This window comes from Ranitomeya variabilis, chromosome 2 (genome assembly GCF_051348905.1).
Source record: "Ranitomeya variabilis isolate aRanVar5 chromosome 2, aRanVar5.hap1, whole genome shotgun sequence".
Classification (NCBI taxonomy): domain Eukaryota; kingdom Metazoa; phylum Chordata; class Amphibia; order Anura; family Dendrobatidae; genus Ranitomeya; species Ranitomeya variabilis.
The window spans coordinates 598156330-598182594 of NC_135233.1; the positions used below are offsets into that span (position 1 = coordinate 598156330).

At 44.7% G+C, this 26265-nt stretch overlaps 1 long non-coding RNA gene across 3 annotated transcripts in view; it reads left to right on the plus strand.

The window, feature by feature from the left end:
- LOC143807220 (uncharacterized) overlaps positions 1-26265 on the plus strand; it is an 852709-nt gene that overhangs the window by 624399 nt on the left and 202045 nt on the right. For all 3 annotated transcript variants that reach the window (XR_013221675.1, XR_013221676.1, XR_013221674.1), the window contains one exon: positions 5716-5864. This is a non-coding gene — a long non-coding RNA (uncharacterized LOC143807220). The remainder of the gene's footprint in view (positions 1-5715; positions 5865-26265) is intronic.

Sequence of the window (26265 nt, forward strand, 5' to 3'; positions counted from 1 at the left end):
GGGTTTGCCCAGCTCCCTATCCTGTCTGCGCTTGTCTAGACGCCTTAGCTGGGCAGGCGTCTTTTTATTGCTTTTCCTCCTTGGCCCCTCAGCTCCCTCACCCCTGCTAGTCCCTTCCCAGGCAGAATCAGCCTCATGGCTTTCTTCCACCTGGGTCACGACTGCATTAGCGAAGGAGCGAGGACAGCGGCTGAATGGGTGACCTAGTTCACCACACAGGTGGCACCTAATCTCCACACAAGATGCAGCAAGATGGCCGATAACCCCACACAAAGCACATTTCTGCACAGTGCAGTTTGCACTGAAGTGTGTGGGGTCACCGCACCTGTGACAGAGCTTCGGTTGCCCCTGATAGAAGACCAGGATACGATCCCTACCCAGGAAGGCAGATGATGGTATGTGGGCAACCATACCACCTGAATGCTTAATTTTTACCATAAACGTCCAGGCCCCTGATCAGATACCAAACTTGTCACGGTTTTTCTTTGGCATCTCCACCACCTCTCCATACCGGCCAAACCACGTCATGATGTCATAACAAGAAAGCGACTCGTTACAGGTCACTTTCTTAACTTGGTTTTGGTGAGACACCACCTGAACGGCAAAGTCTCGCCAGACGGGCTCATTTTTTGCCAACTCATAGTTCTACCAAAAGAGCTCAAGCCCCTCCGGCCGAATAAAGCTGACATCAAACTCAGGCGTGGAGTAGGGATGTATCAAGGTGTAGATGTCAATCGCCTTGAAGCCTATGCTCAGCAGGAGCTCCACAACCTTAGACCTTGGAGGACACGCATCACTGCCCCTCCACCGAAGACGGACCACATTCCTACGCACACTACCCGGCCTGGCTGTTGGGAGGGACCAGACTGTGTCCCCCCTCTTTGCTCTCTGAAGGCCCCGAGGCCATGCCTCTCTATTCAGAAGGATAGATCAACCTCTTGACCCTCTTCCATTATTGATCTCTCCTCCTTCTTTAGAGCCCCCAGAAGTCGCCGTTGCAACATGCCGTCCCCAGAGACGAGGAGAACGCCCCATTTTTCCCCCGGAGGCAACAGCGGCATAACTCCTAACAGGTGCTGCCACCACCGGGGGGCAGCCGGACCAATGACCACATCCACACCAACAGTATCACTATTACCCACCTCCATAACCCCCTCACCCTACACCAAACCAGCAACCACACCACTAGACAAAGAATTTTCTTCATTTATACCCACCACCACATTCACCCCTGCTAGACCAGTGACAACAGGGGGTGACATTTGACCTCCGCATCATCAGGCACAAGGGGCTGAGTCTCCTCCACAGAACTGGAGGCGACCTCACCCCTGGTTTTATGTGTGCACTCCGCATCATCTGTTGATATTTTCCACTGCTTCATGGTTGCTACCAGGCGCCGTTGATCTTTAGCTGCTGTGAGGCACCGCTGATCCTTAGTATCAAGATCTTGTTGACCAGCGGCGCCAACACAAAATAGGACTTTGGGAGGACCGGAACTCTCAGCCCGGCAACCCCCTCACACTGCCGCCGCTTCTCAGCGAAGTGATCAGCGGTAACAGCATTCGGGGCACCGAGGCTGCCCCCGACACTGAGCCGCTCCCCCCTCCAACTGGGGAGCGCACCACAGTATCGTGGCCTGACCATATGCCCGCCGCCGGCCCGCCCTCACAGTCCAGCCTCTCGGCTGATGCACCTGCTGCTTCGTCCCCACTACTACAAGCAGAGATGGAGCTCTGCGCCTCATTACGTTGCTTTGTAATCTCCCCGTGCCTTTGCACCGGATCCACAGCAGAACCCGGGCTGGGCTGGGCAACGGGGCTTATACAGCGAACTGACCCTGCAGCCGACTCAAGGGGTACAGGGAGCAGGGCATATACATAGCTTACCGCTTCCTGTAGCTTTGGCTTGTTGGTTTTCTTTTTCTTCTGGCCCCCAGGTGCCTCCTCCGGTAAATCATCACCAAGTTGGAAGTTCTGAAGGCACACTGGGGACTCCAGGAGCTTAATCTCTGCCATTAGTGCCCCTTCCTGGCCGCTGTTGTCACAGTCCTCCCCAGAGCCAGCAGAACTGCGCCCAGATGTCAATGTCGCCTGTTGCAGGAAGCTCGCTGCACGTTGCCTGCGGGTGACTTTGCAGGCTGTCAGGTGGGGCTTTCTGCCGGTCATCATCCTCCTCCTCATCATCATCATCCACCTGGCTCTCAGGCTGCAGCCCCATCTGCCTTTTCTCTCTCTTATCAGCCATTTCTCTGAATCTGTCCTAATTCATAAGCGTTTCCTTAAATGGTCCACTTTTTTCTCTGATGAAAGCCTTTCTGACTACAAGCTCATTGATTTCAACTTTCAGTCTCCTTACCTCTGCCTGGAGCTGATTCTTCCTCGGTTTGGAGGCACCTGCAGCTTTAGCGCTTGTGCAGTGCAACTCCTCCCGGAGCCTCCTCAGGGTCTTATTCGCCTCTTCATCCTCGCGGAGGTGGCTCATGACCCGGGAGGCATAGGTGGACACAGACTCCCGGGGTCTCTGCAGCGCCCAACCCTCCTCAGTGAGGTCAGCCTCACCTCCTTGAGCACTCAGCTTTCCTCCGGAAGGACCACCATCTTACATGCTAGCAGGCTTCTCCATGTTGGAAGCCTTGCGGCTTCTCTGGGTCTCTGCAGACCTGGGAGGAGCCACATTGCTGCGACTCTTGGTGGAGAGTCTCACCCCTGAGTTCTCTCATGTGCAGGCTGGTTACTGGTTCCTTCTGCCCCCCACCAGCCTGGTCCGGGAAACAGAAGCCTGGGACTTGGCTCCTTCACTCATCCCAGGAAACCCACTCCCTCCCTGGGTAAGAGAGTGAGCAGGTCCCTGGGTGGAGAGCTGGTGGTTCTCTGGAGCTCAGGAACAGACAGCGGAATCAATGGCGACCACACCCACAATTACCGCAGCTGAGCAGAGCTGCACTCACTATTCTGCTGGTGCAGTCACTGTGCACATACATTACATTACTGATCCTGTACTGATCCTGCGTTACATCCTGAATTATACCTCAGAGCTGCACTCACTATTCTTCTGGTGCAGTCACTGTGTACATACATTACATTACTGATCCTGTACTGACCCCGAGCTACATCCTGTATTATACTCCAGAGCTGCACTCACTATTCTGCTGGTGGAGTCACTGTGTACATATGTAAGAGGATGAGCAGTAGCTCAAAAAGACGTTGTGGCAAGTGGGTTGAATTTAATAGAAGTGTTTTGTTTGCATATGTTATATGTACTGTATAGAAGTATATTGTGTCCTTTTGGCCTGTTTGTGTTTCGGTTTCCTGGAGGTTTGGCCTCAAGACCATCCCCAGGGATTGAGGAAGGCTGTCCAATAAGGGAACCAGTGGAAGGCTGTAGAGATATACTTAGTACACACTGGGTAAGGCTACTTTCACACTAGCGTCGTACGATGCACGACGAATTGCGTCGTTGCCATGTACCGACGCAAGCAGTGAAAGCGCCGCACAACGGGGGCAGCGGATGCTGTTTTTCAAGGCATCCGCTGCCCCATTGTGAGGTGCGGGGAGGAGGGGGCGGACGTGTGGACACGACGCACCAAAAAACGTTACATGCAACGTTTTTTGGTGGCGAAGGTCCGACGCAACACGACGCAACCGTCGCACGACGGTTGCAACGTGTGTCAATGCGTCGCACTGCGTCGCTAATGCAAGTCTATGGAGAAAAAACGCATCCTGCAAGCACTTTTGCAGGATGTGTTTTTTCTACAAAACGACGCATAGGGACGTGCAGTGCACGACGCTAGTGTGAAAGTAGCCTTAGATACAATGAAATGGTTTGGGAATAGCCCACATACTGGGAGGGGTTATAACAAACTAAAAGGGGACGCACATCCTGGTAGGGAGTCTCTGACAGAATTAGTGAAAGATTCAAGTTCCGTTGACGTAACTCTGCGATGGGCCCTAATAATACCAAGCTGCCAAACAGCAGGACGGTTCATCGGAAGCCTAGCGCAACTTTGTATTTGCCATCTTAAGTTGGGTCCGCTGCACCTTGGTTAGTGCAATTGTTGGAGGCCTTGGACAGGTAAGCATCTCTGCCTGTATACTGGTGTTTTTTTATCTTGTATTATAGTCCAGAGCTGCACTCACTATTTTTCTGTTGCAGTCACTGTGTACATACATTACATTACTGATCCTGTACTGACCCTGAGTTACATCCTGTATTATACTCCAGAGCTGCATGCACTATTCTGCTGGTGCAGTCACTGTGTACATACATGACATTACTGATCCTGTACTTATCCTGAGTTGCATCCTGTATTATACTCCAGAGCTGTACTCACTATTCTGCTGGTGCAGTCACTTGTGTACATACATGATATTACTGATCCTGTACTGACCCTGAGTTGCATCCTGTATTATACTCCAGAGCTGCATGCACTATTCTGCTGGTGCAGTCACTGTGTACATACATTACATTACTGATCCTGTACTGATGCTGAGTTACATCCTGTATTATACTCCAGAGCTGCATACACTATTCTGCTGGTGCAGTCACTGTGTACATACATTACATTACTGATCCTGTACTGATCCTGAGTTACATCCTGTATTATACTCCAGAGCTGCACTCACTATTCTGCTGGTGCAGTCACTGTGTACATACATTACATTACTGATCCTGTACTGATCCCGAGTTACATCCTGTATTATACCCCAGAGCTGCACTCACTATTCTGCTGGTGGAGTCACTGTGTACATACATTACATTACCGCTCCTGTACTTATCCTGAGTTACATCCTGTATTATACCCCAGAGCTGCACTCACTATTCTGCTGGTGGAGTCACTGTGTACATATGTAAGAGGATGAGCAGTAGCTCAAAAAGACGTTGTGGCAAGTGGGTTGAATTTAATAAAAGTGTTTTGTTTGCATATGTTATATGTACTGTATAGAAGTATATTGTGTCCTTTTGGCCTGTTTGTGTTTCGGTTTCCTGGAGGTTTGGCCACAAGACCGTCCCCAGGGATTGAGGAGGGCTGTCCAATAAGGGATCCAGTGGAAGGCTGTAGAGATATACTTAGTACACACTGGGTAAGATACAATGAAATGGTTTGGGAAAAGCCCACATACTGGTAGGGAGTTTCTGACAGAGTTAGTGAAAGATTCAAGTTCCGTTGACATAACTCTGCGATGGGCCCTAATAATACCAAGCTGCCAAACAGCAGGACGGTTCATCGGAAGCCTAGCGCAACTCCCTGGACTGTCCAGGGCCTATGGCTCGGAGTAGGCATTGGAATTCATGTCTCATTATCTCATAAGAGGAAGAGGCCGATGGGGTAAGAGCGAGAGGGAACAGTGGCGGGCCTCAGGAATGCTGGGCGAATAAGTCGCATCTGGAGATTTCAGCTTTGAGGCCTGCACTATTGTAAGTGTACATGTAAATAAAATAAAGTCTGTAACTCCTGATCAGAAAAAGCAAATTATTGTCATTGATGTCAGTATGTACAGTAGAGTTAATCAACTTTTTATTTCTTGTGATCACCCTGAATAGCAAAGCAGAGAACAGGTGGACATGTTGGATTACATTTCAAGTTTTATATATATATATATATATATATATATATATATATATATATATATATATATATATATATATATATATATATATATATATATGTTATTAACAAAAAGGTCAACAGCATCATTTTCTTTTTGTCTTTTCCAGGAATCATCCCTTGTGTCTTCTGCCGACAATTCATCTGACCACTGACGTCTGTAAGAGAATAAGACAAATAGATGTTCTCAGTGAGACTTTCTTCAACTTGCGTCAGCACCTTATGTACGGCCTGAAGAATCAACAGACTTTCATTAAAGGTAATGTAACAAACCTTTTCTACTTGTGCGGTTTACTGTGAAGTGACCAGGCGGGAGATCTCAACTGGATATGTATTTTTATGTTATTGCTTTGGGGAGTAGATAAATTTACACATTGCAATTATACTTCTCACATTACAAGTTTACTGACAATTGCAGGTAAGGGTCTTTCGGCACTGCTTTTTTTTATCACAATGTCTGTAGGAGGTATACGTTGAGATGATCTCCTGATGTGTACCTCGAATGTAGGTATGCAGTGACATCCGTACCCAATAGTCTCCCTATGTAACTAAAAAAATTTAGAGGTTATACACGTATTTATGTAGGGAATAGTACAGTCTTCTCACCCTTACATTGAACCAGCGCTACAACCTTTTCTCCAAAGTGTCCCATTAGCCATTTTTCAACATAACAACTCTAAACCTCATGTTGCTGGTGCCACTATGAGCAGTCTGTAGACTAAACGTTCAACCATAGTGTCTCCCAGCAGCTGGCACAGAGTCACCATATTGATGCTGAGGACAGAGAAGACCCCTGATCCACATAGCACAGGATGGACCAGAACTGACAAGCTCCAGTGGTCCCACAGCCCAAGCCTCCCATAGTAGCTAGGATTACAGGTGTGCACCAAACCACCCAGTAAAACGTTCAACCATAGCCTACAGAGTCTCCAGACATGTTCCCATCATGAACATGTGGGACATCATTGGTCAGCATTTGCTAAAGGGAGCTGCCATCTGCAGATCTTGATGATTTGTTCAAGTGCACACTTCAGGTCCTTCCACAAAATCTCTATAGCATTAAGGTCAAGACTTTGACATTGCAACTCCAAAACTTTAATTTTATTCATATTTAACCTTTTTTTTACAGAACAACTTGTGTTCTTTGTGTCGTTGACTTGCTTCATGACCCACATTCTCTTGAGATTCACCTCATGGACAGAGGTCCTGACCTTCTACTTTAGAATTTACTGAGAGAATTCAGAATTCATTGTTCCATCAATGATGGCAGCCGTCCTGGCCAAGATGCAGAAAACAGGCCCAAACCATGATATTACCACCATTGCGTGCTATAGAAGTTTTGAGGTTTTTTATGCTGTAATACAGAGTAGGTGGTTTGTCTTTCTCCAAACATAATACTTTTCATTTAAACCAAAAGTCTCTAATTTAGTCTGTTTCGTCGACAAAATATTTTTCCAATAGCCTTCTGTCTTGTCCCATTGATCTTTGTTCTTTTTGGGTAGCAGCAGCTTTAACATTAGCTAATGTGAGAGAAGCCTTTAGTTGCTTAGAGGTGACCTTGGGTTCCTTTGTTACTTATGTAGAAAATTATATACATTTGCTCTTGGATTGATCTTGTTGGTCAATGACTCCTAGAGATGTGGAGGGGGGTAATAATGGTGTTGAATTTTGCACCATTTGTGCACAGTCTGTCTGACTGTAGCCTTTCTCTGTCTGATGAGCATCAACAGCTCTACTGAGGTTGTCAGAAATCTCCTGCCGTGGTACACGTCCACAAACTTGTGTTTTGAAGATCAGACTTTGATAGATCTCTGTTCTTTAAATAAAACAAGTTACCCACTCACACTCGATTGTCATTCTATTGATTGAAAAGGCCAGACTCTAATTTCCCCTTGAAATCATCTGCTAATCCTAAAAGTTCACAGACTTTTGCCACTCATAGACTTACAATATTGGATCTTATTTTGCATTTAGATTCTAATATTATTTACTCATTTATTTGATTTGTTTTTTTCTATTTTTTTTAGGACTTGTGTGAAAATCTGACGTAGTGTTAGGTCAAATCTATGCAGAAATATGGAAAATTCTGAAGGGTTCACAAACTTTAATACATCACTGTATTTCCATATATTGTGTTTGTGTGCTTATTGTACAGTAAAGGTCTCCAATTCAGAATAATATGAAGTTTTTCCTTAGACCAGGGCTGATTAAGACAGGACTCACCGCTGGTTACAGTGCCCGTGGCTGAGCTGTGTTTGGGCATCACTACCGCTGTTTGTACTCCACGCTCATCACAATACAGCAGTGTAGATACGTACCGTCTGATCCATGTGTCAAACATTTCATCAGTCACAGGAGAAAAGGGACAACCGATTCCTTCCCTTCTTAGGCAGAGATTGAAAATCACCTGCTTATTTTCGCGTCCTGTTTGCAGCTGATTTATATTCAATGGATTGCACGGCTTTCATTTGAAATTCTAAGCAGCGGACAACCAGGCAATCAGAAGGCAGAAATAAGCTGAACCGAATGAGCTGTAAGAAAAAGAAACAGGTCTCATTTTTTTTTTAGCCCTATAGTGTCTTCCATAAATAGAGGGGGTGTCCAAATTGATAAAAATTGTGACTGTGTAACTCGTATTGCCCTAGGTGTACAGTGACAGGCTCCTGTGTGCCAACGGACTTGATATTGATGTTGGTTTTAGCTAAGAAAATAACATCATACCATACTGTATGTAGATATAAAAACACATTAATATATATATAAGTGTTAGCACCCTTGTAGTTGTTCCAGAAAAACAATTATTGCAATTGCTTGTTTTGTTATAGACATGTTTATTTCCTTTGTGTATTGGAACAACACAAAAAAAAGTGAGGGAAAAAAAGGCAGATTTGATATAATTTCACACAAAACCCCAAAAATGGGCCAGACAAAATTGTTGCCACCCTCAACTTAATATTTGGTTGCACACTCACTGGAATAAATAACTGCAATCAATCGCTTCCTATAACCATCAACCAGCTTCTTACACCTCTCAAATGGAATTTTGGCCACTCTTCTTTTGCAAACTGCTCCAGGTCTCTGATATTTGAAGGCGCCTTCTCCCCTCCACAGGTGTTCAATGGGATTTAGATGCAGATTAATTGCTGGCCATTGCAGAATGCTCCAGAGCTTTGTTTCCATCCATTTCTGGGTGCTTTTTGAAGTCATTGTTCTGCTGGAAGACCCATGACCTAGAACACAAACCCAGCTTTCTGACGCTGGGCACTATATTATGACCCAAAATCCTTTGGTAATCTTCAGATTTCATGATGCCTAGCACACGGTCAAAGTCACCCAGTGCCAGAGGCAGTAAAACAAACATCTTTGAACTTCCACCATATTTGACTGTAGGTACTGTGTTCTTTTCTTTGCATGTCTCATTCCATTTTCCGTAAACTGTAGAATGATGTGATTTACCAAAAAGCTCTATCTTAATCTTATCTGTCCACAGGACATTTTCCCAGAAGGATTTCAGATTACTCATGTGCATTTTGGAAAAGTGCAGTCTAGCTTTTTTATGTCTCTGTGTTAGAAGTGAGGTTCTTCTGGGTCTCCTACCATAGAGTTTCTTTTCATTCAAATGTCTACTGATTGTTCCCACTGATACTGATGCCCCCTGATTCTGCAGGGCAGCTTGAATTTCTTTAGAACTTGATTGGGGCTGCTTATCCATCATTTGGATTATCCTGCATTGCAACCTTTAATCAATTTTTCTCTATCGTCTACATCCAGAGAGATTACTTACAGTGCCATTGGTTGTAAAGTTCTTTTTTTTTTAATCAGATATTTTTTATTGTACATACCAAATACAACAGTATCCATACAAATAAACAAGGTACATTTGTGTTTTTGTTTTAAAAGAAACAACCCTTCCCCCTCCCCTCCCCCCTCCCCTCTAAAGACCCATCTCCGACCAAACACTACTCCTGGAAAGAAGAGAAAACAACAAAAAAAAAAAAAGACAATACATACATACTATAATATTTGCAACTTTTTATCACAATCTCTGTCAATACGAGATAGAGAGCCACATGTCGCCGAACAGCATAAGAAACAGTATGTATCAGTATTACGCACTCTCCACAAGTCTTTCCATGCCACTTCTTTCAAATAACTACCGAACGCTGTCAAATTCCCCTCCTTCCTCAACATAGCATGCTGCCCCCTATCCCAATGATCGTCAACGACATTGCCAACATCCCCCACTATGAGCAACGGGACTCCTCCCCACCTGCCAGATAAATTTAGGATTTCCTGTAGTTTTTTCCCCCGAGAACGGTGGAGGAATATACACTGACACGACACATATCAGTCTAGCGAACACCTTACACACAAGAAATACATACTGTCCATCACTATCTATTACCACCTCCACCTCCTTGAACGGAACACTTGTATGCACAAGGATTGACACTCCCCTAGCATAGGCCGAGAATGTCGCATGGTAAGCCTTCCTCACCCATCTTTTATGCAATATACCCGTTTTTTCTTTTACTAAGTGAGTTTCTTGAAGGCACACCAGCGAGGGTCTCTGTTTTACAATATATTGCAAAATAGCCTTACGTTTTGTATCATTGGATAGACCTCTAATATTCCAGCTCAAAATTTTAACTCTATCTCCCATCATTTTGCATAATAGTTAACCATCTCTTCCTCTTTCCATTGGTCTTCTTTACCCCCCTAAACTGGGCCCTCTTACCCAAACCTCCCCCCCAAGCCCTCATTATTACAAAATAACCCCTAACCCTACCCTTCCCTCAATAACTTCCTCCCCCAAAACGTTATAACAGACAACGTACAATCTCCTACTCCCTTTCTGTATGAGAAAGGGGAACGCGCTGTTGCTATCCCAGCAGTGGCTCAGAAGCCGATACCAACCAACAGTAGATTTCCCTCTATCTTCCAGTCGTTCCTCCCCCCGCCCTTTAGAAACAGGATATATAAACATTTGCGCCGCCGAACACAACCTTAGCGCCTAAGAACCATACATCAAATTCTTTTAGTAGCAAATCAGTATTAACCATCAACTCGATTTTTCTCCCCTCAACCTATCACAATAGCCAGAAGACCACATTTGACCCTCCTCAGCGGGTCTTTTCTGCTCCAATACGTTTTGCATTCAAGTCCAGCCAATGTGATACTTCCTCAGGATTTTGAAAAAAGTGGACCTTGTCCATGGCCACCACACGTAATTTAGCCGGATACAGCATAGAATAAACCAGGCCCAGTTCACGTAAGCGTCTTTTAGCCTCTCCAAACTTCATCCTGAGCTTCTGTACAATTGTAGAATAATCAGGATATATAGATACTCGGTTGCCGTCAATAGACAGTACCTCCATATTCCTGGCCCTCCTTAGCAGAATATCCCGGTCTCTGTAATTCAGGATTTTAGCTAGAAAGGTCAGTGGGGCGGAGCCAGGGGGCAGAGGTCTGGACGGCACCCGGTGAGCTCTTTCGACCGCAAAAAGTTTAGTGAGACTGTCCCCTCCAACCTTAGTTTTCAGCCATGTCTCTATAAACTCAGTGGGGTTATTTCCTTCTGTCTTTTCAGGCACACCAATAATTCTCAAGTTGTTCCTGCGCGAACGATTCTCCAAATCGTCAGTTTTAAGCTCCAACTCCGCTATGCGCTGGACATATTTTTTCTCTCTCTTTGCCAGTTCAGCAATCTGATCCTCCGCTCCTCCCACACGTTCCTCCAACAATTCAACTCTCCCCTCCATCTTATGCATAGCTGAGCGAAAAGAGGCAACTTCCCCCCTAAGGTCATCCACCTGGACAGTTAGGGTTGTCAAAGCAGACTTACAGAACATGACCGCAGAAAAGATATCCTTCAGGGTCGGCTCCCCAGTTTCATCAGCACACACATTCCCCATTTGAGCAGCATATTTCGGGGTCAGCTCAGCTAACTCAGTCAGTGGGGCATTTCCCATAACTGGAACATTGCTGGGTGTCATGGGGGATCCGCTCATCCTCCCCTCTGCCTGTGCCCCAGCCTGCTCACACACCTGTTCCCCTGAGTCCGCCGCACCTCCTGACCCCTCTCCACCGGCTCCCTGCATCAGCTGTACTGCACCTTCTGTCCTGGCAAATTGCTCCAGTCTGGCGATCACCTCCAGCCGCTTCTGATAGGCAGCGCTTGCTTTTGCCGCCTCTTCCACAGCGCTGTCGGCACCATCCTGGGAGCGCGTGCTGCCCGCCATCCCGACCTCCTTCTGCCTCTTGCGCGTCATTCTGTGGCTTCCTCGCTGTGCGACTGGTGCCCACCGCTCCCCGGATACTCAGGGACTCCTCCACCGGTAATTGGCGTTCGGCAGCGCCTCTAATATTAGCGCCGCTCTCCTTGCTGCTGGAGAGCACGCTGCAGTAATGGCTGCTGTTTCCCGGGTGCCGCCCGCCGCTCCGGACCCAGCACCTGTACCTCAGCGTTCCACAGCGCTCCCGCCTCAGCGCAGGTGTCCGCTCCCTCCAGGGGAGATGTGTCCGGCTTCAGCAACCGCCGGCGCCGCGTCCCTGTGTAGTCGGTTGTAAAGTTCTTGATTATGTTGCGCACTGTGGACAAAAGAACATCAAGATCTCTGGAGATTGACTTGTAACCTTGAAATTGTTGACATTGGTCAACAATTTTAGTTCTCAAGTCCTCATACAGTTCTCTTTCTGTTCTCCATGCTTAGTGTGGCACACACAGACACACAATGCAAAGATTGAGTCGTCTCCCCATTTTATCTGGTGTTAGGTTTGATTTTCACATTGCCCTGTTACTTGCCACAGGTAATTTTGAAAAAGCTTCACATGCTTGAAACAAAGTTGTTTACCAACAATTCTGGAAAGCTGCCAACCATTTTGCTCAGACCATTTTTGGGGGTTTTAATACCCTTGGTCGCTCTTTTCTGCACCCGCTCTAGTTCAGCTCCATCCTTCCTATGCACTGGAGCCCAAAATTGTACTCAGTTTTCTAAGTGTGGCTGCACTAGTGACATATAGAGGCACAACCAGGTACGGACTGGGGCTGAAATTAAGCCCTGGCATTTGAAATCACACAGGCTCATGTTGTCCCTGTCCCCATGAACCAGATGGGATATATTAATAATATTACCCTGGATGGAGGAAAGGACATTTTTTTTACAAGACCAGTATTTCTAAAGATACCTGTGGCCAGCTGGGGTAAGTGACTCAGTCAGCAACTTTGTGCTCCATCACAACTCTTAACAGTATGGGTATCTTGAGAACCCCGATTCTGTTAACAACGTAGCAGACAAGGCAGCCCATGTCCTCACATGCCCTTCTGGCATTTGCCAGAATTGCCAGATGGCCAGTCCGGCCCTGGGCACAACTATGTTCTTGTCATCTTCTTATTATCCCCTATCCTGAAGATGAGATTTTGCCCTGACCAGCTTACACTCTTCCAATTTTTATGGATACATTTTAGTTCGGACAACATTAATGTCACGCTTGCGCCCTGACTGGTAGGCGTGAGCTCGGGGGGTTTGTGGCCCCACTGTGCCACAAACCAGACTACCCTGGAAGGGCGTGACTATGACAGCTGCCTGGGTTTTCACTGGAGCCTCTGATGGTGAGGTCAGGCTTGTGCAGCAGGCAGCTGCCAGGTGCTACTCCAGGGTGGTGTCTGGCTGTGGCTGCTGATCCCACTTGGGAGACAGGAACACCAGGATTGGTGCGGGCATCAGGCAGGACTGGCAGAAGAGCACGGCAGAAACTCAGATGAGTAGGCTGGCACGGCTGAGACACAGGGCTGGCAGAGACACGGCAGAGAACACAGGGCTGGCAGGCACAGCAGAGAACACAGGGATGGCAAAGACACGGCAGAGAACACAGGGCTGGCAGAGACACGGCAGAGAACACAGGGCTGGCAGAGACACGGCAGAGAACACAGGGCTGGCAGAGACACGGCAGAGAACATAGAGCTGGCAGAGACACGGCAGAGAACACAGGGCTGGTTGATGTGGTGTATGAAGGAACAGGTAGGGACCTGTTCACACTGGGGGTGCAGGTACGGATATGTAGTATGGAGGAACAGGTAGAGACCTGTTCACACAGGAGGTGCAGGAACGGATAAGAAGTATGGAGGAACAGGTAGGGACCTGTTCACACAGGAGGTGCAGGAAAGGAAACAAGCAGAAAGGAATGAGGTATGAAGGAACAGGTTGGGACCTGTTCACACAGGAGATGCAGGTACGGAAACAAGCCAGAAGGAAAGGAGAATTAAGGAACAGGTTGGGACCTGTTCAGACAGGAAGAGAACCGCAAGGCTGCGGATAGGAGCGGTAGAGCAGCAAGAGATAGGGCAGCAATAAAAGCTAAGCAGAGCAGAACCACAAGGAATATGGAGAGGAGCTGCAGCAAGAGATTACTGCAGCAGCAGAAGCTAAGCAGAGCGGAGCCACAAGGAATGTGGAGAGGAGCTGCAGCAAGAGATTACTGCAGCTGCAGAAGCTAAGCAGAGCGGAGCCACAAGGAATGTGGAGAGGAGCTGCAGCTAGAGATTACTGCAGCTACAGAAGCTAAGCAGAGCAGAGCCACAAGGAATGTGGAGAGGAGCTGCAGCAAGAGGTTTCTGCAGCAGCAAAGCAGAGCAGAACCGCAAGGAATGCGGAGAGGAACTGCAGCAAGAGATTACTGCAGCAGCAGAAGATAAGCAGAGTAGAAAGGAGCAGAACCGCAGGAGTGCGGAGCAGAGGTAAAGCCACAAAGGTACAGAGCAGGCAGAGCCGCAAGAGTGCAGAGTGTAAGCAGACTGAGAACACGAGGAAAGACACAGCAGGGAAGGAAGCCACAGACAATGAGACCGAGATAAGACTAAGTTCAGACAAGGAAATGGAACAAGACAAGAAACAAAGACAAAGACACAGGGACCAGGATATACTGCCTCCTGGAGGGCGCACAACAAGATCAAGGCAATAACACAGAGAAAAGCCTCCAGAGAGGGAGTAACTCAGAGCAAGGCCTGGCAAACTCAGAAGCAAAACACAAACTGAGCTAACACATTGCACAGGCCCAGTCCACTGAGTGTAGCTGCACTAAATACTGGAGGCCTCTTGGCAATTGGTCAGGATCAGATTAGACAGATGCACCTGATTCCTATAAGAACCAGAGAGTTCAGGCGCCGCCCCCCTATGCACACAGCGAGGAAGCATGCAGAGAGCAGAGACACAGAATATGGAGCTGGCATGAAACAGAAACCACATCATGGCCTGGGTAAGATAGTGTGAGAGATGAGAGGCCATGCCGTGATGCCAGCAGAGTTGTTACAATTAATATATACAAACTGATCTTCTACTATATAATTGTCTAAGGGTCACTTCCGTCTTTCTGTCTGTCTGTCTGTAACGGAAATCCCAAGTCGCTGATTGGTCACGGCAAAACAGCCACGACCAATCAGCGACGGGCACAGTCCGGCGGCAAAATGGCCACTCCTTACTCCCCGCAGTCAGTGCCCGCTCCATATTCCCCGCTCACACAGGGTTAATGGCAGCGTTAGAGGACCCCGTTATGCCGTGGTGTAACGCACTCCGTTAACGCTGCTATTAACCCTGTGTGACCAACTTTTTACTATTGATGCTGCCTATGCAGCATCAATAGTAAAAAGATCTAATGTTAAAAATAATAAAAAAAATAAAAAATAGTTATATACTCACCATCCGTCGGCCCCTCGGGTCCAGAACAGGCCTTTCCAGCTCCTCGCGATGCTCCGGTGACCACTCCATGCATTGCGATCTCACGAGATGATGACGTACGGTCTCGCGAGACCGCTACGTCATCATCTCGCGAGACCGCAATGCACTCCTGAGACCGGAGCGCGTGAGGAGCATCGGTATGGTAAACGCTTCGCCTGGATCCGGGGGCCAATGAAAGGTGAGTATATAACTATTTTTTATTTTAATTCTTATTTTTAACAGGCATATGATGCCCACATTGCTATATACTACGTGGGCTGTGCAATGTACTATGTGGGCTGTGCAATGTACTATGTGGGCTGTGCAATATACTACGTGGGCTGTGCAATATACTGCGTGGGCTGTGCAATATACTGCATGGGCTGTGCAATATACTGCGTGGGCTGTGTTATATACTATGTGGGCTGTGCAATATACTATGTGGGCTGTGCAATATACTATGTGGGCTGTGCAATATACTACGTGGGCTGTGCAATATACTACATGGGCTGTGCAATATACTACCTGGGCTGTGTTATATACTACGTGGGCTGTGCAATGTACTACGTGGGCTGTGCAATATACTACGTGGGCTGTGCAATATACTATGTGGGCTGTGCAATGTACTACGTGGCCTGTGCAATATACTGCGTGGGCTGTGTTATATACTGCATGGGCTGTGCAATATACTGCGTGGGCTGTGCAATATACTGCGTGGGCTGTGCAATATACTGCGTGGGCTGTGCAATATACTACGTGGGCTGTGCAATATACTATGTGGGCTGTGCAATATACTGCGTGGGCTGTGCAATTTACTATGTGGGATGTGCATTATACTACGTAGGCTGTGCTATACACTACGTGGCCTGTGTTATACACTACGTGGCCTGTGTTATACACTACGTGGCCTGTGTTATACATTACGTGGCCTGTGTTATACACTACGTGGCCTGTGTTATATACTGCGTGCGTGGGCTGTTATATACTACGTGGGTTGTTATAAACTACGTGGCTGTGCTATATTCTATGTGGGCTGTTATACACTCCATGGGCTGTGCTATATACTACGTGGCTGTGCTATATACTCCGTGGGCTGTGTTATATACTCCGTGGGCTGTGTTATATACTACGTGGGCTGTGCTATATACTCCGTGGGCTTTGCTATATACTACGTGGCTGTGCTATATACTACGTGGCTCTGCTATGTACTACGTGGCTGTGCAATATACGTGGCTGTGCAATATACTATGTGGCTGTGCTATTTACTACGTGGGCTGTTATATACTACGTGGCTGTGCTATATACCACGTGGCCGGCCACAAACAATCAGCAACAGGCGCAGTCCGGCAGTGAATTGGCACGGGATTTGAACCACGCTTCGCTAATTGGTCGCGGTTGGCCGAATCCTGTGTATCCAATGTATTATTCTAAAATCTTCATAAATAAACTACATACATATTCTAGAATACCCGATGCGTTAGAATCGGGCTACCATCTAGTTATTAATAATAATCAAAACATTACATAAAATTTGGATACTTGCACAAAGGAAGCCACCATAGTGCTGCATAGGAAAAATAGTGCATGTGCAAAAGATGAATTACTGCAAATTACTCCTGACCACCAGGTAATATTATTAGGTCCGCCAAGCCCTATGCCAAGCCCTTCACTGGCTTCCTATCGCCCAGAGACTCCAGTTCAAAACCCTCACAATGACCTACAAAGCCATCCACAACCTATCTCCTCCATACATCTGTGACATGATCTCCCAGTACCTACCAACACGCAACCTCCGATCCTCTCAAGACCTCCTTCTCTACTCCCCTCTCATCTCTTCTTCCCACAACCGCATCCAAGACTTCTCCCGTGCTTCCCCCATACTCTGGAACTCTCTACCCCAGCACATCAGACTCTCGCCTACCATAGAAACTTTCAAAAAGAACCTGAAGACTCACCTCTTCCGACAAGCCTACAGCCTGCAGTGATCCTGAACCTACTGAACCACCGCACAACCAGCTCTGCCCTCTCCTAGTGTATCATCACCCATCCCCTGCAGACTGTGACCCTCGCGGGCAGGGTCCTCCCTTCATATGTACCCGTGTGCCTTGTTTTTGCTCATGTTTAATGTATTTGTCTATATTTGCCCCGTATTTCACATGTAAAGCGCTATGGAATAAATGGCGCTATAAAAATGAATAATAATAATAATAATAATAATAAGCACTAGGGTTGGAGACTATGAGCACTAGTGGGGTAAAAATTAGAAGTATAAATAACTTGCCTAATACTCTGTAGCGTAGTGCACCCCTCTCTTCTCAGATACTAAACAATATACACAAGTAACCAAGAACTGAAGATAGGGTAATAATGGCAAAATAATCCGAAATTCAACACCCCGACACGTTTCTCCTCTCTTGAAGAGAATCTGTCAACAGGTTTGTGCTATGTAATTCGAGAGCAGCAAGATGTAGGGGCAGATACCCTGATTGCAATGATGTGTCACTTACTAGGTTGTGTTTTGCCGTTTCAATAAAATAAATATTTTATCAGCAGGAGATGATCACTACAGGACTACAGTGTCTCGTGCCTCCTAGTCAACTGATCTGTGTTATCCTGCCCTTACCACTGATTGTCAGTTGTCTGTCTACTATGCATTTTGTTCATATATACCCCCTGCAACCTACATATCATGACGAAGATCTTGGAATTTTATCACGTTGACGTCCCCTTGGTCCCTCGATTCGCTGCATGTCCCAATGCTCAATGATAGGTATGTCATGTAGCCAGGTTTATATAGATATTAAAATATTCCCTTTATCGACATCTGCAAAGGGGATGTATTCCCAGGAACGTCCAGAAATACATCAAACCTGCTTTAAATCACAGCCATACCTAACATTACACAATTTCCATCGCTTGGCCCCCCAACAACATCCAGCTATTATTTCTGTACATATTGTTAACATATGAACTGCAATGGCCATAAAAAAATAAACACGTGCCAAATAGTATTTTCCAGATCAGATTTGGCACCTTGAAAACATCAAAGTACACGGAGCCACACAGGTGCAGTGCGCTCACATGGCGGCTCCGTGCTCTGCAATCCCACCCTGATCCACGCTCCGAAGCCTCATCAAATGCACATTCCCTATATACAGGATTATTATTTTTAGCACCTACTGATCACTTAATGATGGAGGGGACAAAGAAAACGACTGCTCAAGTGTTAACACATTTCATTTTTATGTTAATGCTTTAATCACAATCTGACCGTGAATTTATGTAAATACATTAAATGAGCAGCTACAGACATGATGGATGTTCAATATTTACATTTTGTTTACTTTAACCCCTTCCTCTGCAGGGACGATTCATGCTGTAGGTATGTGTCTCCTGCTATGAACTGTGTTTTGTAAGGTTAAGAGACAAAATGTATGAAAAAAATATCTTAAGCTAATGCATTTAGACCATCTTTTCCTATATGCGGCCGTCACTCCCTTTGTTGGGTCTGCGTGGCCCTATTTTTCCAAAAGTTGCCTATGCTAATTTATGGCACATTTTGTAGGTAATTTAGAAATGGCTTTAAAGGGACCCTGTCACCTGAATTTGGAGGGAACAATTATCAGTCATATGGGCGGGGTTTTCGGGTGTTTGATTCACCCTTTCCTTAACCGCTGGCTGCATGCTGGCTGCAATATTGGATTGAAGTTCATTCTCTGTCCTCCATAGTACACGCCTGCGTATGGTAAGATTGCCTTGTGCAGGCATGTACTACGGAGGACAGAGAATGAACTTCAATCCAATATTGCAGCCAGCATGCAGCCAGCGGGTAAGGAAAGGGTGAATCAAACACCCGAAAACCCCGCCCATATGACTGAAAATTGTTCCCTCCAAATTCAGGTGACAGAGTCCCTTTAATGGAAAAACTCACTTTAAGGGCTCAACATTGGTCCGATGCTGTCTCTGAAAAGTTGAACAAGTGTCATGCGATTTTCATGCGAGCACATTGCGATTTTTCTCACATAGCATCTACCTGACATCCAAACGACATGCGTGTTCAATCCGTATGCAATGCGCTTTTAACATTAGCTTTTACATAGAGTAATTCTCTATGTCATTTAAAGATAGTTTTCAAAGTAAATATTCTTCAGTACATATATAGATAGAAATAGACAGATACCATAGATAGAAATACGTAAGTGACATATATAATTAGTGCAGTGCGTGTGTAGCTTACTCTACATGTATTTAATTAATAAGTCAATAAATTACAGGACAGAATGTCAGGGATCCCCTGAAATTTTGCTAACCAGCTGAGGGAAAGCGGACAGCTGTTGGCTGATGTTTCTAGCTGGGAAGGTGGTGATACACATGGAGCTTCCGAGGCTGTTTACATCAGCTCACAGCTGCTTACTTAGCGTTTACTGGTTATTAAAATTGAGGACCCCCCAAAAAATGACATGGGGCCCCCCTATAATAACCAGCAAAGGCTAGGCAAACAGATGCTGGCTGATATTAATAGCCTAGGAAAGGGTCATGGATATTGGCCCCCTTCCAGACTGCAAACATCAACTCTCAGCTGCCCCAGAGATGGCACTTCCATATGATGCCCATTTAGCCTCCGCTCTTCCCACTTGTCCTGTTGCGGTAGCAAGTGGGATAGTAGTATTGGGGTTGATGTCAGCTTTGTATTGGCAGCTAACATCAAGCCCAGGGGTTAGTAAGGGAGACATCCATATAGAAAGTGGCTGTCTTCATGGTTTCACTAGTGACAACAAATGTATGACTGGTAGTGGTCTGAGGGCTGAGACCCTCACAAGAATGCAGGTCTTGGGGAATATTCCGCATACTTGTCCACCAGTACATTAAATTTTAAGACAGCGGTAGTGTGACCACCAGTCAGAAACTGTGACTGGAGCGGTGTCAACACATGCAGGGGACACAGGACTCTCGTTCTAGTGATTGGTGGGTGGAGGGGCAGTGGTTGGACCTCCACTGATCACACATGTGCATGATCGCTCCATTCATGTAGGGGACAATTCATTTTCCTCCTCTTGGTATGTCCTATTAAATACAGGGAAAATAAATAATGAAATGGAAAAAATAACATGTCTTTCTTGGAGCTATTATTTAGGATAATAAAAAAAATATTTCTTCGGTGTTTGTATCAATGTTCTTACCAACTTGTTATGACCGACCCTGTCCTGAGCGGACGTAAAGCCTGTTCAGCTGCACAAGTTCCCAGAGGGAGAAGGGTGAGAAGGGCCCACGCTGGTCTTAGGAGGTTTTATACTAAGTATCCGTATCCTTTCTTCCTAACGTCCGTGCGTCCAAAAAGTTGACAATAATAACCCGCTTACTACCCTAGACTACCAATGACGTAACAGGAAACCTATTTTCTACACTAGACTTCTGTGAATGTTCTTATTAATCCCATCATTGCCCTTGACCACCAGAGATTTAACCCTCTCCCGTAGATCATGACTTCTTGAAAATATTCCCAAGTTCACATGTTGATCGGTCAATTACTTGACAAAATAAATATATTAAATAACTGGATGTCACAGAAAGGGTTTCTTCACTAGAACCACCAAAAAGAGCACTTCTAGAAATGTAATTTCCACCATGATGATGGAATCGGAGCCAGTATGGCACAGCATCCCCTAGTTGTACCATTGCCATAAATAGTGGTCAGTGTACCCTCACTAGTGCTTCCCTATATCATCCTATATCCAGATTGTCCTCATGAATCTTCAAACCATTTCTGTGGAAGATAAAAACATCCTGCCTGTAAACCTTTGTGTTGGTGGTTGCAGATTGCAGCCGGCTAGGCAGATGACCACTTGTAATCATAAAACCATAACGAATGGTGAACAGATCAGCGATTGTCTCTAATGAATGCACCAGCAGGTGAAGCTCTTAATGTCCAGGTTTGAGGTGGGTCAACCATCTGGATAACAACGTCCTAACAAGTGATTAACACATTCCTTATATTTCAAATGATCATTAGCAGACGGAAAACTGGACATAGGAGACTCGGTAATGAGCGTCCATCACAGCATTACCTATGTCTGGAACTGCCTCGGACAATGATGTAACCCAAATTAAGGATCGATTCTTAGGGATAAAAATCAATATCACTTGCTGGAGGATTAGCATAATTTGCTACTTAAGACGGCGCCTGACACGATGAACAGAAGCATCTGAAATAGGCAATCTCTTCCTGCATCTTTATGCCATGAATGATCAGAAATGATTAAAATAAAGAAGTCATTGCCCTATCATCCTCCTCCTCATTTCTGGATCTTGTTGAGGCTGCCGAATCCCCACCTCCACCCCTCGTCTAGTGATATTTCTACTAGCTTATTGCATTCTTAATCTTGATTAGTTGAAGTCCTCGGAGGAACCTGTTGGATGCGATTTTTGGCGTCTTGTTTATTTTTGAAACGGAGACGTAAAATTTGACAGATTTTTGGACTCCGGTTTCACAGCTGACACGATATGAAAATGAGTCAATACTTTAGGGGGGGCTTAGTGAATATTCAAGTGGGATTTTCCATTTGACTAGACATATCGCTTCTGCTTTATTATTGGCCTTATTAGAGCAGTAAAAGAATTGCGAGAGCTACTAAGCGGCTAATACCTAGGATGATCTCATATAGAATCGATGCCAAAGCTATAGTGTGCACCAGATGTCACAGATCGACTTATTGTGGCTCACATAACCAAAGTGGGGTCTTTTGCTGGTATTTCAACCCGAACTGGGGGTATCATTGAGCCAGACTGTTGTACTTCAGCAAAAAATTAAATCATTGGAGATGTTACTTATTGGGGTTGTCCTACCAGTGCATATTATATTTATTATACCTGTAATAGACAAACATGCATTAAAAATATGCTATTGAAGAATCATTACATTAATGTACATAGCATAATGGCACCTGGTATTTAAAGTGTGTATCAGCGAGCACGTCTACCTACTGAGCTGCAGGGTAAATTAAACGAGGATATTACTGATGCCAGATGGGGAAGGAGATTGATTGTGGAACTGACTGGGGCTACATTTACAACTACCAGAGATGAGAGGGGACTGACCGATGATGTGGAGCAGAAAAATGTAAAACTCAAATGGTTTGTTTAGATGGATTGACCGGCAGCACAATACAACCGCCAATCAGTTAACTTTTACCTATCAGTGGTTGCTTGACTGACTGTTTACACAGGCAGAGCAAAGCAAGTGATGCGCACTGAGCGATCTATGCTAGATCTGATTGCCAAACCAGTTTTCTAGATCAGAGACTGAAAACACACTTCTCCTGTTGTGGTGCCGAGTACTCTCAGACAGGTTCATCCACCATTTACAGCTAATTTCTGGCTGTCCTAACAATTATTCACCCTATGATCTGCTAAAACTGGAGATGTAGCCCTCTAACATAATCAGTTTGTTTTAACGAGACAAATTTATATATTACCAACTTTTTTGTTCTTTAGGTCATACAGTGTTATTTTAAATGGCACAGTGATACTTCTATTGAAAGGCTTCGCACTAAATCCTTTCCAAAACATTCTTCAAAAACGACTTGGAAAACTTATTCAATTAATTCCAATGGGAAATCCGCTTTAATGTTCAGACGAGGAGTTTTTTTTAGCAATTTTTTTCCTGAAGAGGTTTTGAATCATGTAATTTCATTTTATTGGAATTTGCACCAAACTAAGCAATGTCAAGTCAGAAGGCTGCAAAAGAATACTTTAGGAAAAAAACATCTTCCAAAACCACTTTAGGCAGTGCTATTGTATTTTATGTTATTGTATTGTATTTTATCTTCCCTGTTGAGGGCAGAGCAAAGTACTGCAGTGCGCAGGCACCGGGGCGGCCTGTGAGGGGTCTTCATTTGGTGCCCTGATTAGGTATTTATAATGCAGACTGCTGACAGGTCACTGATCTCTCACTGACCTGCCCCCTAGTCTGCATAATGAATGCCTGTACATACTGAAGAAAAAAACAAAAACCGCTTCTGCAGGCAGGCGCCAGCCGTGGTACCTGCGCTGCAGCATAATCGCATGTTTCGTGTCCAGTTCATAAGTATTCTTGATGTTATTGAGCAACTGTAAAAAAATAATAATAATTTGAAAATAGCGCCCGCCGCGCCTGCGCGGTGTGTGTGTGTTGACATCCGATATTGAGAAAAACATGAAGATGTGTCTGTTTATATAGTGCATGTAAACTTCTAGTTTCAGCTGTATATACCCCCCTAGTCATTACATAACACAAGGCCTTATATAAGTCCCACATACATTATATGTAGCTTTCTGGATGTTATGTAATATTTGCATTTCTCCATGTTTATCCTGCACAACTATACTTATTGTTATTGTTTCCATAAGTCTCAGATTATCAGCATTTATTCCATCATTTTATATATTTACCATTGTTCAGTTTTATACCTTTGTCTTAAAATAATTGATAACCTACTGTATATCATAAAGATCATTGCCATCAGATTGATGTTAATCCTCCCTTTCCTGTATTTATTAGCCCTTTTTAACACCATTTTCCATGCGTGACGTGCTGAGCGGCGGACACAACACCAAACATAATTGCTGTTTACTATGTCTGTGTCACAGATGTGAAATTAGCTTCATTTTAATCAAACCAAATTAGTCCACAATAAATCTCGGGACCTTCTATTTCATTTACCAAGAAGACAATTCACCCTTCATTATCCAGCACACAGCCTAAAAATTGTATTATTTTTTTTTTATTTTTTTTTTTACGTGATTCAAAATGTTGAAATAAAATAATGATTCAATAAAGAGACGCTGATGAAAGATGTATTAATTTTTTTTTCTTAAAGCGTTAAATTAAAATCTCATTAATATTTCAGGGAGAATATTTGGTGATTATATCTTTTTCATCTGCATTTTTGACCTGTGGTTTGAAGTTCACAGCAGGACGGTGATGGTGGGATTTGTTCACTATGGAGTAATTACACGTGAATTACTGGACGAGTGTTCAATCAGCCAAAATAATTGTACATAAAGTGAATTACTGTTGCAGAAAATGTAAAAGTGTGACTGAATTTTATTATTGGTTGTCTCCAGCTTGGACTAATCTTCAGTAAACCTCAAATCAGGTCCCGCAAAACTGCTGAACGTCTGGTAACATTGCCTGAACAAGGGAAGGTATTTTACCTTTGTGTTAAGTAATTTCCTTCCATTGTCCTTAATAGATAAAGTGTGTTGTAAAGGAACCGACCACATGCTCCTCATTCTCCAACGTCTCCTTGCCATTGGCAGCTACTTTTGTTTCTAGTCTTTCTACCTCCAGTGGAGATGGTCTACTTTTTTTTCCGGTGGACTAATAGCCCCTTACTAAATAGTATCCAAGACCTCTTTATCCATAGGAGCACTCCTTCATTTTTTTTAAGTGTATGGTCTGCAAGAAAAAAAATGGCATTTATAATTATTCCTTGTTTATTGTGCTGTTAACCCAAACACGTTTATCATGTCTTGAGTGGTTGGTAAATGCCACATGCCCTACTAAGTTTAAGAAGTGTTATAGTTATTAAAAATACTCACTGGCTTTTTGCTTTTTTTCATTGCACTGTGATATCAGATGTGCATTGCATTCCCATTGACTCTTACAGGGGTTTCCTAACATTATAATATCGATGACCTATCCCACCGATCAGCTGATTTAAAGGGTGGTGACGGTGTTTGCAATGGCTGTATCATTTTTTTTTTAACAAATAAATATAAAGAAAGTATTGTAATACAGCGAGGAGCGCCCTCCCACCCCCTCAAAATAAAAATAAAAAATTCCTTAACATGCAGAAAGAAAAGTTAAATACATTTATTTGGATATTCTCAAAATAACAAGTTATCTCCTATCTGTAGGCGGAGGCTGAGCATGCGTACCTCCACCGCATTCAAGAGCCCCATTCTTGTGGTCTCAGAACCCCATCCTTGAGATGTCTGGGGGTCAAAGTGGTCAGAACGCCAGCTATCTGAAAGTTATTTCTTATCCTACGGTGTTGGACGCAGACAGAAGAGTGCCCTTATGCAAGAACAACACATGGACTCTTTGGAATCCAATAGTGCCTCATAATGCACAATTCCACCTTCTTTGGAGGTAGAAATAGGCCCCCTTACCTCTTGGACCCTTGTTTGTCTACACAAGTTGCCACAATGATATGTCTGCCCCTGCTAGGGATAACGTATAATTTTTTTTTAAGGGAATAACCCAATATAGGTACCGTTTGGTACATAAATGCTGTGGGTATAACAATGAACTTCCAAAAGTTCTATACTTTGCCCTCCTAATAATATAGCACAGATGGGCAAATTGACATAATATATTTATAATAAAATCTCACCCTGGTGCCGCCCTTAAAAATACACAATACAACAAAACAAAAGTGCAACTTACTGCTTAACATGCAAATATAAATCACAGTAACCCAACCAACCTACAAGAAAAAAAATGTGGATAATAGTAGCCAATATCTTAAATCAATGAATAGTATAATATTTAGGAGGAGAAATAAGGCATAAAGCACCAGAGATGACCATAAACGTAAGGCAGAAAAAGAAGGCCCATGTGTATGGCCACCCACATTGACTTCCTCAGGGCTCCTCGTTGTTTAGCAGGCACATCTCTGTACATCTGTCAGTGACTGTGCCTAGTGCTCCAGTTCATTCCGGTGAATATATCTGATCTGCATACAAACCATATGGCGCCATGCATGTCAAACAATGACGAGCCTGCAGAACCCGATGCACAACCTCGTCCCCGTCAATCTGTTGATCGTGGTAGTGCCGGAGAGTCAGAACATCACCAGACTGATTTCTAAGGCGAAACCATCAGTACAAAAGTCCCAGAAAACGACCCAGGATGGTTGAAAAGCCAAATAGCACTAGTGGTTGCCGAGGTTTTAAAACTCTTCG